This window comes from Equus przewalskii, chromosome 19 (genome assembly GCF_037783145.1).
Source record: "Equus przewalskii isolate Varuska chromosome 19, EquPr2, whole genome shotgun sequence".
In the NCBI taxonomy this organism is placed as follows: domain Eukaryota; kingdom Metazoa; phylum Chordata; class Mammalia; order Perissodactyla; family Equidae; genus Equus; species Equus przewalskii.
The window spans coordinates 49,471,182-49,489,222 of record NC_091849.1 but is presented as its reverse complement, the minus strand read 5'-3'; the positions used below and the strand labels follow the sequence as shown (position 1 = coordinate 49,489,222).

General features: G+C 40.6%; 1 long non-coding RNA gene across 1 annotated transcript; it reads right to left on the bottom strand.

The window, feature by feature from the left end:
* Nucleotides 1-5,766: 5,766 nt before the first annotated feature.
* LOC139077360 (uncharacterized) lies at nucleotides 5,767-15,681 on the bottom strand. Its single transcript, XR_011529806.1, has 3 exons — nucleotides 12,397-15,681; nucleotides 10,094-10,171; nucleotides 5,767-6,942 (listed from the first exon to the last, which is right to left on the bottom strand). It is a non-coding gene; the product is annotated as an uncharacterized lncRNA (long non-coding RNA).
* Between the last annotated feature and the right edge of the window lie 2,360 nt (nucleotides 15,682-18,041).

Here is an 18,041-nt window from a genome sequence, read left to right as displayed (position 1 = left end):
GCCACTAATGAAGGGACCAGGAGAAGACCAATATGTGGCAAAATTTGAGAGACCCTGAAGGTTCCTCTGTCCAAAAGATATCACCCCCATGTATGAAACACCACTATTATACAATTAATTTTGTAAAAGTAATATTTTCTGTTAAAAGACACATGCCTCTAAGAAAGATGGTGCATTAGCACTTAGTTACTAGCCCCACAGGGAGAGGTCAATGAATGTATGTATTATTACGAATATAGCATGTAAAATTTAGACTATTATCAAGATTCATTACAAGAGCAGTAAATATCTTTTCCAGAGTGGTAGATGCCTTTGAATAGGCTCCTGGAGGAATGTAATCTAGGACATGCATGATTGTGTGGAATGAAACATCAGGCCATCTTAGAGAAAGTGGAGTGTGGTCATGGCAGGGAGAGATGCAGAGTAATGGTAGGAGAGATTCCAACGTTGTGAAAACAAAAAACGTGGAAGCTGGAAGAGGGTAAAGGCATAAATATAAAGAAAAATAGAATACAAAAATGAGGATGTTGGGGTCAGAAAGAAAATGCATTTGATTTAAAATTTTGGCTCAATCTCTCCTTGGCAAGGGTAAGGTTACACCCACAGTACCTGTGTTACACTGTTCAATAGGCTTGATTTGACCCAATTATTCAACACCAAAAATTTATTGTTATATGCTCAACAATATGCCAAATGGGGACATCATAGAAATAAAATAAGACACAGATCTTGTCCTCCACATTATCTCACCCTTGCAGAACAATGGCCATGTGTATCTGCGGGAAAGAGATGGGAAAAAGGCAGTGGGAAGGCTGGAGAGAGGAGTTGAGGCAGGCAGAAGATCAGCCCCATTTGTGCCCATGCAGGAGGGGAAATCTTCCCATCAACCTCTGCTGCTGCTCCATGGGAGTCAGAAAACAACGGATGCAGAATAAGCAGCCTTGAGAGCAAGGTGAATATGCTTTCTTCTTCTTCATTTGTCAGAGTTCTATTTATTTATTTATTTTTAATTTAATTAATCCTTATTGAGGTAACATTGGTTTATAACATTATATAAATTTCAAGTGTACGTCATCATCCTTCAGTTTCTGTGGAGACTACATTGTGTTGACTAAACTTGAAGGCCAATCTTAAGATCCTTAAGGATTGCAAATGTGCTCCCCAATTGAGCATTCTAAACCATTTCATTTCTAAGTCTCTATTCTCGTTTTCCAAGTCTGCAAACAGGATTCAGAACACCAACTTTCTCACAGCTCTTGGAAAATTTTTAATGGCTGGATCAATGGTTGGAAATACTATACTGATGAATCTAATTAATATTAGTACCTTGCTTAGATAAGCAAAGGCACTGTTTCTAAAAGCTCACCTCACGTTTTCAACCCTTTATGTAAACAAACTAAATTTACTAACCTTTAGCTTTGATTTTGTAGAAAAGCAGTAATTCCGTGGGCTTACACAGACATTACCATAAGGCTGGGAAGTTAATGATGGACTCAGAAGCCTAGGAAGAATTTCAAGAGATCACTTAGTCCCCTGTTTTACAAAGCTGGAGCTAATGGACAATTATTTATACATAAGAATAATCATTAGAGGATAACATAGAACACTGGCATTTATCTCTTGATGGTAACATGGCTTGCATTCGCTACAGGATCTGTGTACTTTTGAAAGCTAGCAAATTTGAGGAGCAAATCTCATTTAGTGAAACAGGAAAAAAAAAAGGAAGAACACGAGCTATGAAAAAGTAGGAAACCAAAATGGAGAGAGTGGGCACGGTTATGACAAGCCCTCAAATACTTAGTTTCTTTCTCCAATTTTCAAAGCTTCAAACTTTCTAATTATCATACATGGAAATGAATATCTCCTCATTGCATTATTGGGAAACACACATTTCTTTTCATTAAACTTCAGATTTTATTAATTATTCTGGTGCAATGTTATTATAAACTGTTGTTGATTATCTGACTCTTCTGGGCATATGAGTGATGCCAGAATGTCAGTTTTATATTAAAAGGATGTCGTTTGTGAAAACCAAATACAGAAATAAAGTGTGTGTTTAATTAAGGCTTTAATCTTCCCTGAGTTCATTTTTGAGACGGGGGGGTGGAGCCCTGGATGCCTATGGGGTTGATAATATTTTCCTAAAATGATTCGTATTCCTATAATAAGTATTAGTAAACATCCGTTTGTGTTAGTAATTAACTTTAATGGCTTGATATTATTTTACCTCTCTTGATTGTAGGTTCCAGTCCAGATACTTATAATGGTGCCATCTATATATTTTGCTGAATTAAAAAAAAAAGCCGCATACAACTGCCCACTGAGTAGACAGCTTTGAGAAAATAACCAGGCAGAAAAATGATGGGGGAGTGAAGGACACCAGGGAGCAGGGGACAAGAGGGTAGCTGAGATTCTGGGAGAGAACTTAAAAAGTGAGAAATAAATAAAACAAACAAATAAAAACCCGTCAAAGCCAGGAGCCGGGAAAGGAGAAGGGGAAAGCCTCACAGTGTTGGACTAAGGCCAGGGTTGGTTCCCATCACACCCGCAGTGTGCACGCGGATCCAGTCTCCCAGTGACTGACAGCCATAAGCAGAGAGCTTGGGCTAGGCTGAAGCTCTAAGCCGGTTCTTCATATGGAGAGGGTGAAGGTAAAAAGAAAGGTCAGCAAAGTAATCCCACTGCTAAAGGGTATTTTCTCTTACGGGTTTCCAACGAAAGCTTTGTTTCTACTTGGCAGGACCATTAGTAATGATAACGTACTCTGCATTTCCTCTTTGGCCTCCATCAGCTCACTCCTGGGAGGGGGTTTCCTCTTCTGTCTTTCCGCCATCCCTCACCTGGACTCAAAGTCACCTGGGTAAGGAGTGGGTGGCTGGCTCCTGAACCACAGAAAGCAGATTACTGTTGCTGGGTGGGGACCCATTACCCCTCCTGTTTGTAGAGGGAGGAGAAACAGAGTGGGAGAAAAAATCCAGATAGGCCCTGGTGACTTTGAAGGGCTGGATGTGGTTGGTTTCAGAAAAACAAGTTTCTCTATCGTTTTTGAGAATAATCAGCAGGTTTATGTATTTAAAAAAAAAAAAATCCCATCTCCCAAAATAGGTCAAATGTTGAAACAGTGTAAAAAGTTCTATTTTATTCATTTTTTTTTGTTCCATCCGTGGCCCTGGAATGCTTGCTGACATAGCCCCACTTAGGTTTCAGATTCTGGAATGTGCCCTTGAGTTCTAATGATAACTATAATGATACTTTGTGGGTTCCCCACTGCTTAAACAAAGACAGAATTTATAATGCGCCTCAGAGCATCAAAAATGGATGTTAGAAAACATTAATATTACTATTTTTATCACTATTTAGTGAGCAGTGCTGGAAGATATTAATATTACCATGATCATCATTATGGGGAGATAACGAAGAAGTGGAACTCCATGTGGCAAAGAGATTGTCGAGGGTGAGAGAAATGGATGAGCCTGTTTTTCTCCAAGTTCTTTAAATCAGGCTTAACTGGAAAAATAATCACAGTGGCTAAGAGAGTCAGGAGTCCGGGTAATGAAGTGGGTCAATGAGGCCCGTGTCATTTGAATTTATGCATTTTCCTTCCTCCCTTTGTGTGCTCTGCTTTCCCTTCACTGGGTCTCCACCGCGATGTTGTTTATTCATGGAGGGCATGCCACAGTTTTTAATACTGGGGGGAAAAATCTGAAAGCCTTCATCCGACTGGCCAATGTGTAGACTGGAGAGAACACAAGGGGATCAAAGCGATATGAAGACAACAGGGGTTTCATTAAAATGTTCCGTTCTCTGCCTGAGGACAGAGCAGTAAGAAAAGGGTGAAAAAAAAAAAATCATCTAGCCCAAACAAGTTTAACTTAAAAAAAAAAAGCAACGAACCACCTGTGGTCTCCTTGGAAACAGGCAAGCACACCCTCCAGCCACCTTTTAATGAAACCCCAGAGCCCCTTTATTAATTTATTAAAGAATCTATTTTCTGAAGATTCATAAACCGAATATAACTCATATTCCAACACATCTCTGCTATGCTAATGGAATGCGCTTCTATGAATAATTAATTATTTAATTAGTAATAATTAGAGGTTGTTGTATAGGTCAAACCATTGGACTGACAGCATGCTATTGTCAAAATGTCACTTGAATTAATGGAACAGCATTCAAACAGAGAGTGATTCATCATCATCGTTTAGGACGCTTACTTCCCTATCCGCCACCCCCCACCCCACTCCCCCAAATATCTCTGACAGCATCTGCCATTCTAAGATGTGTATAACATGGAAAATGGAGCATTTAATATTGAGCCTTCTACAGACGGTGTGTCGCCTTCAATATTTTGTTAGACATGCAGGACAGGGAGAGTTAAGGAACTGAATTTATGACATTCAGACACTACAGTAACGGTACATGAGTTCACGCCATTTATATATAATTTCTAAGACTCCTTTTATATCACGAGACCTAAGCACTCATAAAGAATCAATGCTCCCAAAGTAAATAATAGTTCAAATACTTTTAAATACACCTCGTTGGGTAGCTCTGGTGAAATATTCCTGAAAAAATGATTAGTTTGAAACAATTTAGTATTGGAGCCAGCCTGGTGGCGTAGTGGTTAAGTTCACGCTCTCTGCTTTGGTGACCTGAGGTTCACAGGTTTGGATCCAGGATGTGGACCTACACACTGCTCATCAAGCCATGCTGCATCAGTGTCCCACATACAAAATAGAGGAAGATTGGCTCGATTGTTAGCTGAGGGACAATCTTCCTTAAGCAAAAGGAGGAAGATTGGCAACAGATGTTAGCTCAGGGCCAATCTTCCTCATGAAAAAAAAAAAATCTGGTATTATTGTGTCACTATGCGGTGCTGTGCCAGGTCTTCACACTGGCTTTCCCGTTCAGTCCATACTCCAACCTTGCTGAGGGACAGATTTAATCCTCATCATGTGGATAAGAGAACTGAGAACAGCTTTTCCTGAGCTGGGGAGCCAGGCTTTGTGCTTTGTCACTGTAGCCATGTCAACTAAGCTCTTGATGCCTCAGTTTTCTCATTTGTCACATGGAACCTTGGAGAGCAGCTTCCTTGCAGAGGATTCCATGAGATGATCCACGTAAAGGGCTTAGCCAAACACCTGACTCACCATGAGCTCTCCACAAATGATAGCTATTGTTATTTCAGATTTTAAAATATCACTTTTCTATACACAGGAGAATATTATATGTTGGACAAGGTAGACATTTATGTCCTCATTATTCTGATCAGGAAACTAAGCCAGACACATTATCTTTAATCCTTTAAGCCAAAGGTCACAAACTTTTCCTGTAGAGGGCAAGCTAGTAAATATTTTTGGCTCTGTGGCTCATATGGTCTCTATGCAAAAGCAGCCACAGACCTCCTGTAAATGAATGAGCGTGACTGTGTTCCAAAAAGCTTGATATACAAAAGCAGGCAGAAGACTGGATGCGGCCTGCGGGCTGTACTTTGCCAACCCCTGGTCTAAGCCATGTTGTCAGCAGGTGGCACAAAGTAAGCACGAAAAAAGTTCCGGTTGGATTAACGAAATAAAGAATGAATGAGCACATCCAGCACGAGATCCCTGGTCTTAATCTTAGTGCTATACTTGGCCCAGAGACTGTCCCATTAATTAAATTTACAGTACTTAAACAGGGTGAAGTCTACTTTTGGTTTTCTATATGTAAAAGTAAATTTACCTGTTAGTATGCTGATGTGGATACTCATTAACTGAATCCTATCTTGGAAACTTTTACCAAAGCAAATAGACTTTTTAAAAAATATGTACAGCATCAGTACCGGCTTCAGCTTAGGGCTGATTGTAGTAAAGAATAGGAGAATCTACGTTCCATCTCAAAAAAGCATAACTTATTTTATTCATCCTTCTCTTTGTGTTCCACCTGCTTGTAGCAAAATATGCAGAGTGGGGTGCAGGGAGAGGGCCTGGAGTCGGGGTCTACCCCTTTTCCTCTGATCCCAGCTGGAGCTCAAAACCACCCTTCCTAATTTTTCCTCCCCGGGTCCTCCATGTCCTGCCCTTCCTCGTGGTTTCTTCAGGCCTCCTGGATGGATAAGCAGTGAAGGATGCCTTATGTAGAGAAGCTTCCTGGAGATGTGATCAAAGCCCTCATATTTCAGTTATTCAGTCAAAATGGACCCTGTAAAAGCTTTAAAATAATAACAGAACATACAGGCAATGACCCATAATATTTTATGGAATTTTGCCAACACAAAGATGCAGCTGCTACTAGCTTCTATGAATTGGTGAACATTTCTGATAAAGGAAGTCACAATGAACTGGACAATAGCATCAAGGAGTCTGAATGTACTACCAGAAGATATTACCAGTAATTTCCATGTGTTTGTTGGAAATTTGAACCAAGAAATTATAACAAGGGATATCGAATCATCCTTTTCCCCTATTAATGAAATATCAGATGCCTGGCTATTAGATATATGGCGACTGGAAAATCCAATAGCTATCACTTTGTATCTTTAACTAGACACAGAAAATGCAGTCATATTAATGTGAGATCAGTGATGAAGTAATTATCAGATCAGAGCTACTGGGCCATGCAAACACTATGTGAGCCTAAAGTACATAAAAATACAGCCCAGAGCAGTTGAAAGTTGAAAATCATACACTTAGCATCATAAGAAACAAACATTTATTATCTCACAGTTTCTCAGGGTCAGGAGTCCAGGCACGGCTAGGCTATATCCTCTGCTTAGGCTCATCAGGCTGCACTCGAGTTATCAGCCAGGGCTGAGTTCTCATCAGAGGCTCAACTGGAGAGGGATCCACTTCCAAGCTCCCTGAGGTTGTTGGCTAAATCATTTTCTTTGTGCCTGTGGGATGCATGGCGGCTCGCGTCTTCAATTCCAGAGGCTCTCCAGCAAGTGCGCCAGTCAGACAGAGTCTAGGTAACATAATGTAATCATGGGCATAACATTTCATCAACTTTGCCATATTCTATTGGCTAGAAGTAAATCAAAAGTCCTGCCTACACCCAAGGAGAGGGGTTTGTATAAGAATGTGAACACCAAGAGTCAGAGATAATGGAGGACACCTTCAAGTCTGTCCATCACAACTGTCTCATGTTTTCTAATAGAGATACACTTTGAAGCTGAAAGCCTTGGATCCACAAGCTTTGTGATCCCAGAGAAGTTTCTTAACCTCTCTGGAACTCATTTTCTTCTTATGACAATTATAGACAATAACACTGAGTTAATGAGTTTGTTGCATCCAAAATATAACAAATGTGAATGTTCTTTGTAAACACTAATTTCAATTAACATGAATTGGCCAACCAGACTTCCTCTTTTCTTTGTATTTTCTGCTACACTAAATGCTCCCTACCTATATTTTCATTGTATCTGAATCTCTATAATAATTAGCTTCTGAATTGGATATCTGAGAAGACATAAAATTTAAAAACCCTGGGAGGGCGTCTGCAATCCATACTAAAATGTGAGCAAGTAATTGTAAGGGACAGGGTTGTGCCCTCCAGAGTGGTTCTGGGTAAGTGGGATCAGCACTGCCTCTCTCTTCCCATGTGATCAATTTCAGAATGTAACAAAGGCTGGACACTAGTTGCTGAAGATTCATGCTTCCTTTGCACGGGATAGAGTTGTTGCTGGGTAGCAGCTGCCCAGCCTGGTATTATATTTTGCAGCTATTCCTTGTACCTAGGCAGAGTTCTGTGGCCAAGTGCTGACCAATGGAAGGTGAGAAAAAATGATACACACCACTTCCAGGCCAGAACCAAGGAAACCTACCAGGAGATCCTCCACTCCCTCCCCTCCCTGCCTTCTCCACTGGATACTGAGGCATTCACAGTGACTTTGGAAGCCCAGTTTGAAAACAGCAGTCTCTCACCTCCAGGCCCTGACTGTGTAGAACACATCCCCCACCCCCTACTGATTAGACTTTTAAGTTGAACAAGAAATAAATTTGCATTGTGTTAAGCCACAGATTTCTGAATTTATATGTCACAACAGCCAGTGTTGCCTTCCTGAATACATCTTGAAAAGAGATCGGTGGAATTTTTTAAAATACGCATACTTCTCCCTCTAACACAGTGCTTCTCAAACTTCAGTACGCATAAATATGACCAGAGGTCTTGTTAATATGTTGGTTCTCATTTGGAAAGTCTGAAGTAGGGCCTGAATTTCTGCATTTCTAGTAAGGTTCAGACAAGATATCAAGATTGGAATGCAACTTGCCAACACAGTGGTTCCCAAACTTCAGTGGATATCAGAATTCCCCGGAGGGGTTGTAACATGGATTGCTGGGGTCAACCCCAAGAATGTGTATTTCTGACAAGTGCCCAGAGAATACTGATACTGTTGGTCCAGGGACCACACTTTGAGAACCACTGGTTTAAGCAATTCTGATACAGACCATTTCCCAGCTTCCATAGAAAATTGTCAGTGCTCGGGTCAGTGTATCACTTATCACAAGTGTGTTGGATAAGAAGAAAATAACATTTAGGGACTAATACCTTAAAGTAGTTGTAATCATGTAGAATATTTTTTTATTGTTTTTGTTTGTTTTGATTTGTTTTTTAAAATACTAATGATTCCCAGGTCCCAGTCCAAACAAATTGTATCTGAATCTTGGGATGGGGGCAAGCATTGAGCATTAATATTTTTTAAGTGGCTGATATGACCTATTAAGCAACTAGGTTTTAGAACCACGGCCTCAAAGAGATGCCAAGTGTCAGCAATCTGAGAGGCAAGGCTCTTGCTGGTCCTTAGACTGTTTAACTATTGATATGAAGACCAGCCTTATCTAATTCTCTCTCCAACCAGTGAAAGAGGGCTCAACTTCTCAAACATATGGTTTGCATCAACGCTATTTGATTGGGTAACTCTCCCCTGCCCTTTGACAGGAGATTAAGCCAGGCTGAATGAATGCAAAAGAAATTCAAGGAGGTCTGCCGCTTAAAAAAAAGTGCAGGTGAAAGCTAATAGCAGCAGGAAATAAAGAGAAAGGAAGAAAGGAAGGAAGGTAGGAAGGAAGGAAGTGAGGGAGGGAGGAAGGAAGGCAGGAAGTGAGGAAGGGAGGGAGGAAGGAGGGAGGGAGAGAGAGAAAAAAAGAAAAGAAATGAAACAAAGTGAAAAAGAAAAGACAGCCACAGAAGATTTTCCTGGGGAAAAGGAAGTTCTTGTGCTTCAAGTCAAAAATAATTGCCTGATTCTATCAGAAATCATTTAACAAATATACACATGGGTGACTAGAGTTGGACCTCATAGTGCTTTATTTTTTTTTATCTTTATTTTTCTTTTAGGAAGATTAGCCCTGAGCTAACATCTACTACCAAACCTCCTCTTTTTGCTGAGGAAGACTGGCCCTGAGCTAACATCCATGCTCATCTTCCTCCACTTTATATGTGGGATGCCTGCCACAGTGTGGCTTGCCAAGTGGTGCCATGTCCACACCCAGGATCCGAACCAGAGAACCCCAGGCCGCCGAAGCGAAATGCGCGAACTGCTGCGCCGCAGGGCCTGCCCCGCATCGTGCTTTACTATCAGCAATTAAAACCGTTCAAGAAAGAGGCAGCAGGGGATTCCTTTGGAAATTACACCAATGTGGATATTTTTACCAAAGAAAACTACTCGGGGTGATTAAAGTGCGTTAACATTTCTTCATTATCAATTGCAGAAACCACTCATTTCCTAGCATATACTAGCTACCAAAACTATGTGGTCTGATAGAGAAACATCATATACTAAGAAGCCTCACCAAGAGATAAATGGATAATGCCTGTGATTTCTCCCATCATATCCTTGGAGTCATTAGCTGTGCACCTTTCTGGGTAAAGTGGGATGTAGGAATCCAATATTCATCTCAACCCTTCACCCCTGACCCCTAACCCTGACAAGACCTTACCTTCCCAGGAATCTCTCACGTAGCCAGTACATGTAGCCAATAACAAGTCATATGGTGGCCCTTCCCAATATAGTTTTATGAAATAAAAATGAGGTGAGACAGGACAGCACCGTGGCCAAGAGCACGGGTGTTGAATTTATTCTGATCAGGCTCTGAGTTTCAATTAACTGACTTACCATCTGAGATCTTTAGGCAGCTTCCTTGATGTCTCTGTGTCTTCTTCCTCGTATAGTTCTCACGAGGACAAAGAAGATCTAGCATGGTGTCAAACATATGGTAAGCCTGCAGAGTTAGCTACCAATGAATGTGGATGGCAACCTCGCAGAAAGTTGCAGAAAAGTAAAGGCTTGTTGCCAAAATCCCATCTTAATCCTCTCAGCCCCCTGGTCTGCTTTAAGGATAGCAACCCAGACCTCTTCCCATGCCTATATCCCCAGCGGCTAAATATTCAGTTATAAATTATTTGAATAAAAATCAAAAGAGATGATTCATGCTCTTAAGATACCTGGACTACACCTAGATAAAGGACTTTTACCCAGATGAAGGTATTGGCAAATAACTCCCACATAGTACCATTTAAACATAACATGATATGCTATGACATGATACCATAATAGTGGTGTGAAAAAAAATGTTGAGGAAGCATAAACAAGGGGGATCTTGGAACACAGCATAGAAATGGTGGTTTTCTTCAGAGTAGGGATTCCAGTGGGTATCAAATTGTGACTGCCAGACCGCGGCATAAGCATTACCTTGGAACTTGCTAAAATGCAAATTCTCAGGCCCCAGCCCAGATTTACTGAATCAAGGACTGCGGGATGTGGCCTAGCAATCTGTTTTAACGATCCTTCTGTGGGATTCTGATGCACCCTAACTATGAGAACTACTGCCCTAAACTAACAGGAAGGAGGAGAGAACGTCTGGCAGAGAGATGGATATACAGAGTGTTAAATGATGTAATGAGCCTTTTAGGATGTTAGTGACCATTCAGGAGTAGAAACACAACAAATGGGAAGGGACCAAGGTTAGAATTGTGGATCTGAGGAGACAAGGACTGGAGAAAGTTGGCGGTGCGGGGGCAGTTAAGTGTGAGGAAAGTGAAACCAGGGGTGGGAGTGAGCCAAGGTCAGGAGCCAGGTGTGGGCAAGTGCATGGTCCAAACCAAACAGGTGAAATGCCAAGAATCCACGTTGCAGAGGTTACTGGTAACTAAGACTGGCAAGGAGTGGTGAAGAGCCAAGATGGGATGTGCGGCATTGTAAGGATTGTTTTCTTTGTCATCAAAAGTCTTACTGGTCCAGGACCTAAAGCAGAGAATGTGACATACGGTCCCTTCCCCATATGGGACTGACTCCAAGACAAGTAAGGAGATCAGAAGCCGGAGCATCGACATCTCTAGCAAATGAGCATTCTTGTGTTTATTTCAAACCAAGGCTTAAAATTTGACCTTTCAAAATTAAACACACCCCCGCCCCACGCCATCCCCCAAATTAAAGAAGGATGTTACCTGGGGATAACTGAGCTCCCTCAGCTCTCTCTGCTGATACTCTGCTCTGAGAGATGGAGATTCTCTTGAGCCCAGTACCCTTTCTGTCCACCAGCTCACATCCCAGGCAAGACCACCACCTATCTCACAGATGACCAGTTTCTCCACCATCGCTTCGCGCATCTCACTCTCTCCTTCAGGGTTTAATTTCCTTCTTACCAACTTTAAAATAGCTCATTCAGCAACTTGCTGCGCATGGGAACCTCCTGGTCTTTGTCTAAATAGATTTCTAAGATGTTATTGCATTTTTTTTCACTCAACTCTGTGAAGATATTCTGCTCATCTTCTTGCCCTCCTTTTGCTGATGAGAAACCCACTTTCCATGTTAATGTTGCTCCTTTGTAAATCCTTCTTCTCTTCATGTTTGAAGTTTTGTGGTATTCCTAAGGTGAGGCTTGTGTGGATTTATTTTTTATTTATCCTGGTTGATATTCATTGTGCTTCCTGAGTCTGAAGGTTCATGTTGTCATTTAGTTTGGTAAATTTTCAGTCATTACCGATTCAATTAAATATCCTCTGGTCACCACTACTTTTAGTCTCTGATTCTGAATCTTCTCAGTTTAGGTTTCAGCCACCTCTACGTCATATGTTCTATCTTTTCCCCTCCATGCTGCATTTTGAATAATTATCTTAGATATGTCTTTCTGTTCATTAATACTTTATCGAAGACTAATCCAGATAGTTGATACATCAGATTAGGTTTTATAAAATTTCAATAACTAATGCTTTGGTTTCTAGAAGTTCTATTTGGATATTTTTCAAATATGCTTATTCTGGTTCATAGTGGGTTCTTTTCCCTATGGCTTCCATACTATTGTAATTATTTAAAACATTCTTATCTAAAGTCTCTTTTGGATTTTTCCAATATCTGAGTGTCTCAGGATCTACCATTTCCTCATACAGTTTACAATTTTTATTGTGAGCTCACCTTACCAGGTTTTTTTTCTCCTTGGGAGCTGGAAATTGTGGAAGTCTTGCTACGGAGAATTTTGCATTTGTTTCTTGCTGGCACTCTAGGAATTTCACTGGTCCAGAATCAGTTTCACATTAATTTATACCCTTGAGGAAAGTCCTCAAACATTCATGTAGAGAAAATTATAGCCCACACCCACAGCTTGTACAGGCAAGCCTAGTTTTTCAATTTCTCATAGGAGACTTTTTGTCCACACATAGCCCAGGGCAGAAAAATGCATCCAGGTCATTTCCCTGTGCTAGTGGGAAGAATCTTTCTAGTTCTATCACTGAAGAGTTCTGGCTTTATGAAAGTTCAAGTTCTCTGCCTCACACAAGCCTGAGGCCACATCTCTCAGCCTTATTTGGATCTTTAAGCCCGGTGCCTTAGCCCTTAGAGCCCATATCCAATCTGATATCCCTCTTGCCATTGATGGCATCAGTTCAGGAGATGTGTGTTCTAGCTTTAATTTCTCTTTCCATTTCTGACACCAGGATTATTTCTTTCTTATCTTCCCTCCTTCCTTCCTTTCTTTCTTCTTTCCTTCCTTCCTTCCTTTCTTTCTTTCCTTCCTTTCTTCTTTCCTTCCTTCCTTCTTTCTTTCCCTCCTTCCTTCCTTTTCTTCTTTCCTTCCTTCTTTCTTTCCTTCCTTCTTTTTCTTTCTTTCTTTCTTCTTCCCTTCTTTCCTTCCCTCCTTCCTTCCTTCTTTTCTTTCTTCCTCCCTTCTTTCCTTCCCTCCTTCCTTCCTTCTTTTCTTCCTTCCTTCCTTCCTTCCTTCCTTCCTTCCTTCTTTCTTTCTTCCTTCTTTACTTCTTTTCTTTCATTCTTTCCTTCCTTCTTTCTTTCTTTCTTCTTCTCTTTCTTTCTTTCTTCCTTTCCTTCCTTATTTTTCCTCTCTCTCTCTTTTCCTTTCTTATTTTCCTTTTAAGCTCACCTATGTATCTAAGGGTTAGCTAAGTCTGACACACTGGAGAAAATGGGAGGTAACAGACACCCAAAGGTCTCTCTTCAACACCTTTGGCTCTTTGACACCCTTAAGTCTTCTGCAGCTACTTGAGCTTGACCTTTTGGCAACGGTGATTTGAAGCAATTCTATTCTATGTCACTCTGTTTTTGTGACCAGACTGAAATGACATCAATATTTTTCATTGTTGTGCCCTTGCTGCCTGCCACATGCTGTTTATTTTTCCAAATGAATTACTGTACTATTAACAGAAAGGGGAATATTAAGAGAGCAGGAGGCTTCTACAGGAAAAGCATCCAGGTGTGTAGCAAAGGCAAATGCTTGTCGAAGAACCAGGCACCTCTTCTCAAGGTAGAGTGGTCACTACAAGCCTGGCTGAGTGTCACAGAACATTTCATTTCCTATCTTCTTTCTTCACTTTTTCCCTGTCTCCAAGCACTTCCCCAACCTGAAAGGGCAGATCTCAAGTCATTACTTTATTTTAATACTATAGGACTTTCAAGTATACCTCACTGGAGAACTCATTTCCCACTTGTATTAGTCAGGGTAGGTCAGGTTATGCTGTCATAACAAACACCTAAATGTGAGTGGCCTAAACCAACAAGATTTATTTCTTGCTTATCTACATGACCTTTGTGTGTTGTGACATGTTTCACTTTTCACAGTCCAAATCAACTCACCTGGCCACAGCTAACCTCAAGGGTGCAAGTACTAACCCTACCACGTGCTAGAGAGGAGGACTGGAAATATTTGGCAGACAGAACTCATTACTCCCACACCGCTCTACCCCATTCCAACCTTCTTTGTCTGAGGACAGAAGTCCTTTTGGGGCTACTTCTGTGATTACTGCAGAGGAGCCACTAGGCAGTGTTGCCTCTGTGGAGGAGGGAGGTGCCACAGAATGCCATGGCAGCCCTTGGCAGCTAACTATATCTTCACCTGCTCTGACCCACTGGGGCTGGCGATGGTGTAAACTCTGTATTACATGCACCTTTCAAAAGTAGTGACTGTTTGCACTTATTTGATCAGAGACACTGCGGAAAGCTAGGCTAACTTGTCATATAAAACAGTTATATTTCCTTCTCAGAACTGTAAAGTCATATGATTTTATGGTTTATGAGTTACTTTTGTTGAATGTCTGAGACAGAAGTATCACTGTCTTCATTTTATGTATGCTCAAACTAAGACTAAGAAAAGAGGTGGAGTTAGGTTGTCCTCAGTTTGCTCACCTGTCAAAAGGAACTAATGATAGCCACTTCGTAGATTTGTTGTGAAAGAGAGAGATAACATATATAAAATTCCAAGCATGTTGTGAGTATTCAGCAAATATTTGTTCCCTTTCCATTCAGAGATACAGGGGATTAGCGAGGGATGGATTGACCAGACTTCTTTACAAATCAGATGACACTTCAGCTGAAAGCATGTCACTTAGTACAAAACATTGGTTTAAAATCAGTGACAGCAACAACAAAAATAATATGTACTCAGCTCTTAAAAGTACGTTACTATTCCAAAGTAACACGTCTAAAAAATAGCTTTACTATATGTGAAGCTCTGTCTTAAGCTCCTTACAAACATAAACTCACTTAATCCACATGATAACTGTATGAGATAGGTGCCATTACTATCATGATTTTATAGACGATGAAAGTGGGGCACAGAGAGGTTAAGCTATTGGTCCAAGGTCACACAGGGATAGAACTGGGATCTGAACACAGTCAATGTGGCTCCAGAATCCATGCTCTTAGCCAATAGGGTGCTGTTCTGTTTCTGAATGCAGCAAAGTTGGTCTATTTGGAACTGCAATTCCCCTTGAAGAATCTGTTATTTCTCCCCAGAATCAGTAAGTGGCGCGTGGCATCCCTAACAAAGCTGGGATGTAACTTGCTCTTCCTTCTTGCCACTCACCTGCTGACACAGTGAAGACGTGGCTGGGGCACGCCGTGTTCCTGGTGGCTGGTGAACTGGAAAGCGGCAGTGTCGGTTTAAGACCCATATGTCACTTTTCTTTTAACATCTGAGTTTCCACAAGTTCTTATCTACAGATGGCTATGAAATTTACAGACTTTTTTAGTACCTATTAAGCATTTTATGCAATCTTTAATACCTTGCATCACAATTGGATCAAAGATACTGCAGTCCTATTTACTGGTTTAGCAGACTAAGTGCACAGGAACAACTGTGCTGAAATTCTAATTTATTTCACTATGCACATACGGCCTCAGACTCCTTTTTAACTCTGAAAATGCTACACAGACATTATTTCAATGGACTTCATAATCAAGTGAAGGTAATATTAAAATAGTTGGTAATTGTCTAGACACGAGCCAGAGAATTCAGTGTCCTAGTCTCTGTTTGGTCTTTGTCAAAGGCAAGGAGCCCTCTGTTGAATTCCTTGTGCTCTTGATATCATTTCTGAGTCATTTCTAAATGGTTCCATATGGTGTTTTGAGGAGTGATTGGGAAAATAAAACATCTTAACAACAAGTTCTCAGAATCCCATAAAAACTGAGGGGTGTTGACTGACCTAAACTGCCCAGGTAAAGAGGCCTTCCAACAAGAATTTCCACCTAAGGATATCACTAAATAAGTAGTCTGTGACCTTCCTTTATTACCATAAGCACTTAACCCCAATACAAGTGACAATTGCGAAATAAATTAAAAGTGGAAGAAACGTACGAGAAGAAAGCTAGAGGGTATTTACCTCTGCCTAAAAAGGAAATATAAAATAAATAAAACACAGCCATTCCTTCCAAATGAAAAAAAACTCCAAAAGTTCCTCCTTAATTGGCATGCAACCAATTAGATCACAAGCCCCTTCTGCTTACCGCCCAGTGGTTGAGGGGTTAATACAAGCAGGGAGGGCTACCAGGAGAGCTGATGAGCGCGTCTTGCATGAATAATAATTCTTGAGTGGGAGGGAGATATGCCACCTCCTTCCCCATTTCAAGGTACTTCAGGCTCAACTGGATATAAAAATTAGACAGTGTTCTTTCTGCTTCATACATCACCCAGCAGAACACAGCTGGCTGTTCGGCTCCAGTGCAAACACATTTGAATAGACAAAAATACAGGCTATGTTAGGGTAGCTTGACTGAATTGCCCTTCAACCTGGATTTTTTCTTATTCATTTATTTATTCATTCATTTATTTATCTGACAAGCTGAGAGGCCTTTGAAAATTTTCCCAGTGCCCAGAACACCCTTTCTTTTAATAAGGAGCATTTCTCTCCTAAAATCTTGTTTTATCATTGATCGATACTATCACCATCAGCATCATCTCAAAGGGACAAGGAGCTGCTGAGGGTCTCAATTTAAGGAGACTTAAAATGAAAGTGGTAGCAATCTAGACTTGCCTAATGCATGTTGTTCTCTTCCAACATTTGCGAATTGGCATTGTTTTACAGATCTAAAGTCAATCTATCAAGTTATCATATCCTGTAAGGCCTATGAAGTGTCCTCTGTAATAACCACCTGCACATCTCGGGGTTGTGGGGAGCTGCCTTTCTCATTTAGGGACAGCTTGGTCTGCCACCAACTTGAAGATTTTGCTGACTGATCTTTGTTGGTAAAGTAAACAATGTGGTTTTCAGAGGGAAGGAAATGCGAATGTTGGAAGATAAGAAATCAAGAGAAGTGGAGGCATATATACATAAAAGGAGAAACGTGGGCCCTTTGAATGGGAATTTCAGTGTTCCTGCCTTTTCTGTAGCCAGAATGAATAAAGGAACAAATCTCCTATTTTATCCACTCAGAGTAACACAGCCCAATGGACAATAAAAGAATTTACTAACCCTGCTCCCAGGACTTCACAGGAGAGAACACTAAGAGATTAGCCTTGCAGACTTACTGGGGTCATATTAAAGAGATGAAAGAAAAAACAGGGGACAGACAGAAACAACAAAAAAATTCTTTTTCCTGACTATGATCAAATTGACTCCAGTCCTATGAAAAAATGTATTTGATAACAACATCTGATTCTTCAGAGCATGTGAACAATTGCTGAAATACATAAGAGAGGGAGAAATTATGGGTTCCTCCCACAGAGAGAAGAATGCCATAAGAGCTACATAATTAGATTTAGATATACATTAAGATTATAATTTTTAACTTTAAAAGGACCAAAATTTTTCCTTTTTAAAAATAATCTATGCATGGCTTGTAAATCCACATGATGCTTCTGTACTTTCAATGTTGCCTTACATTAGAAGAGTTTACTTGCTTTTTTGCTTTGGGGTATGCATGTATGTGCGCGCGCACACACACACTTTAATGAATACTTTCTGTGCACAAAAAGGACATTATCTTTGCGTAAAAGCACATATAGTTTCAATCAAATTATGTATAATGAAATCCACTTCTATTTTCTCCTCTCCCTCCAACTTTTTAAACTTCACTCTTAAATAAACCAGCTTTGACACCTCAAAATAAGGAGGAAAGACTTTTTATGGCCGAGTATTCTAATTGTATAACTATTTTGTTCCTTCTTGTCCTGAGAGTTGATCTAAAAGCCTAAAGTCTTTTATTGTGACCATGGGTGAGTTTTCCCAGGACACAAGAGTGTAGGGATCTTGGCCAGAGAATATGTGGCAAATGAAAACAAGAGTATAAGCCTACATAACTTAATAAGCAAGAGCTAGTTAACCAAAGGGAGAACTTTTAA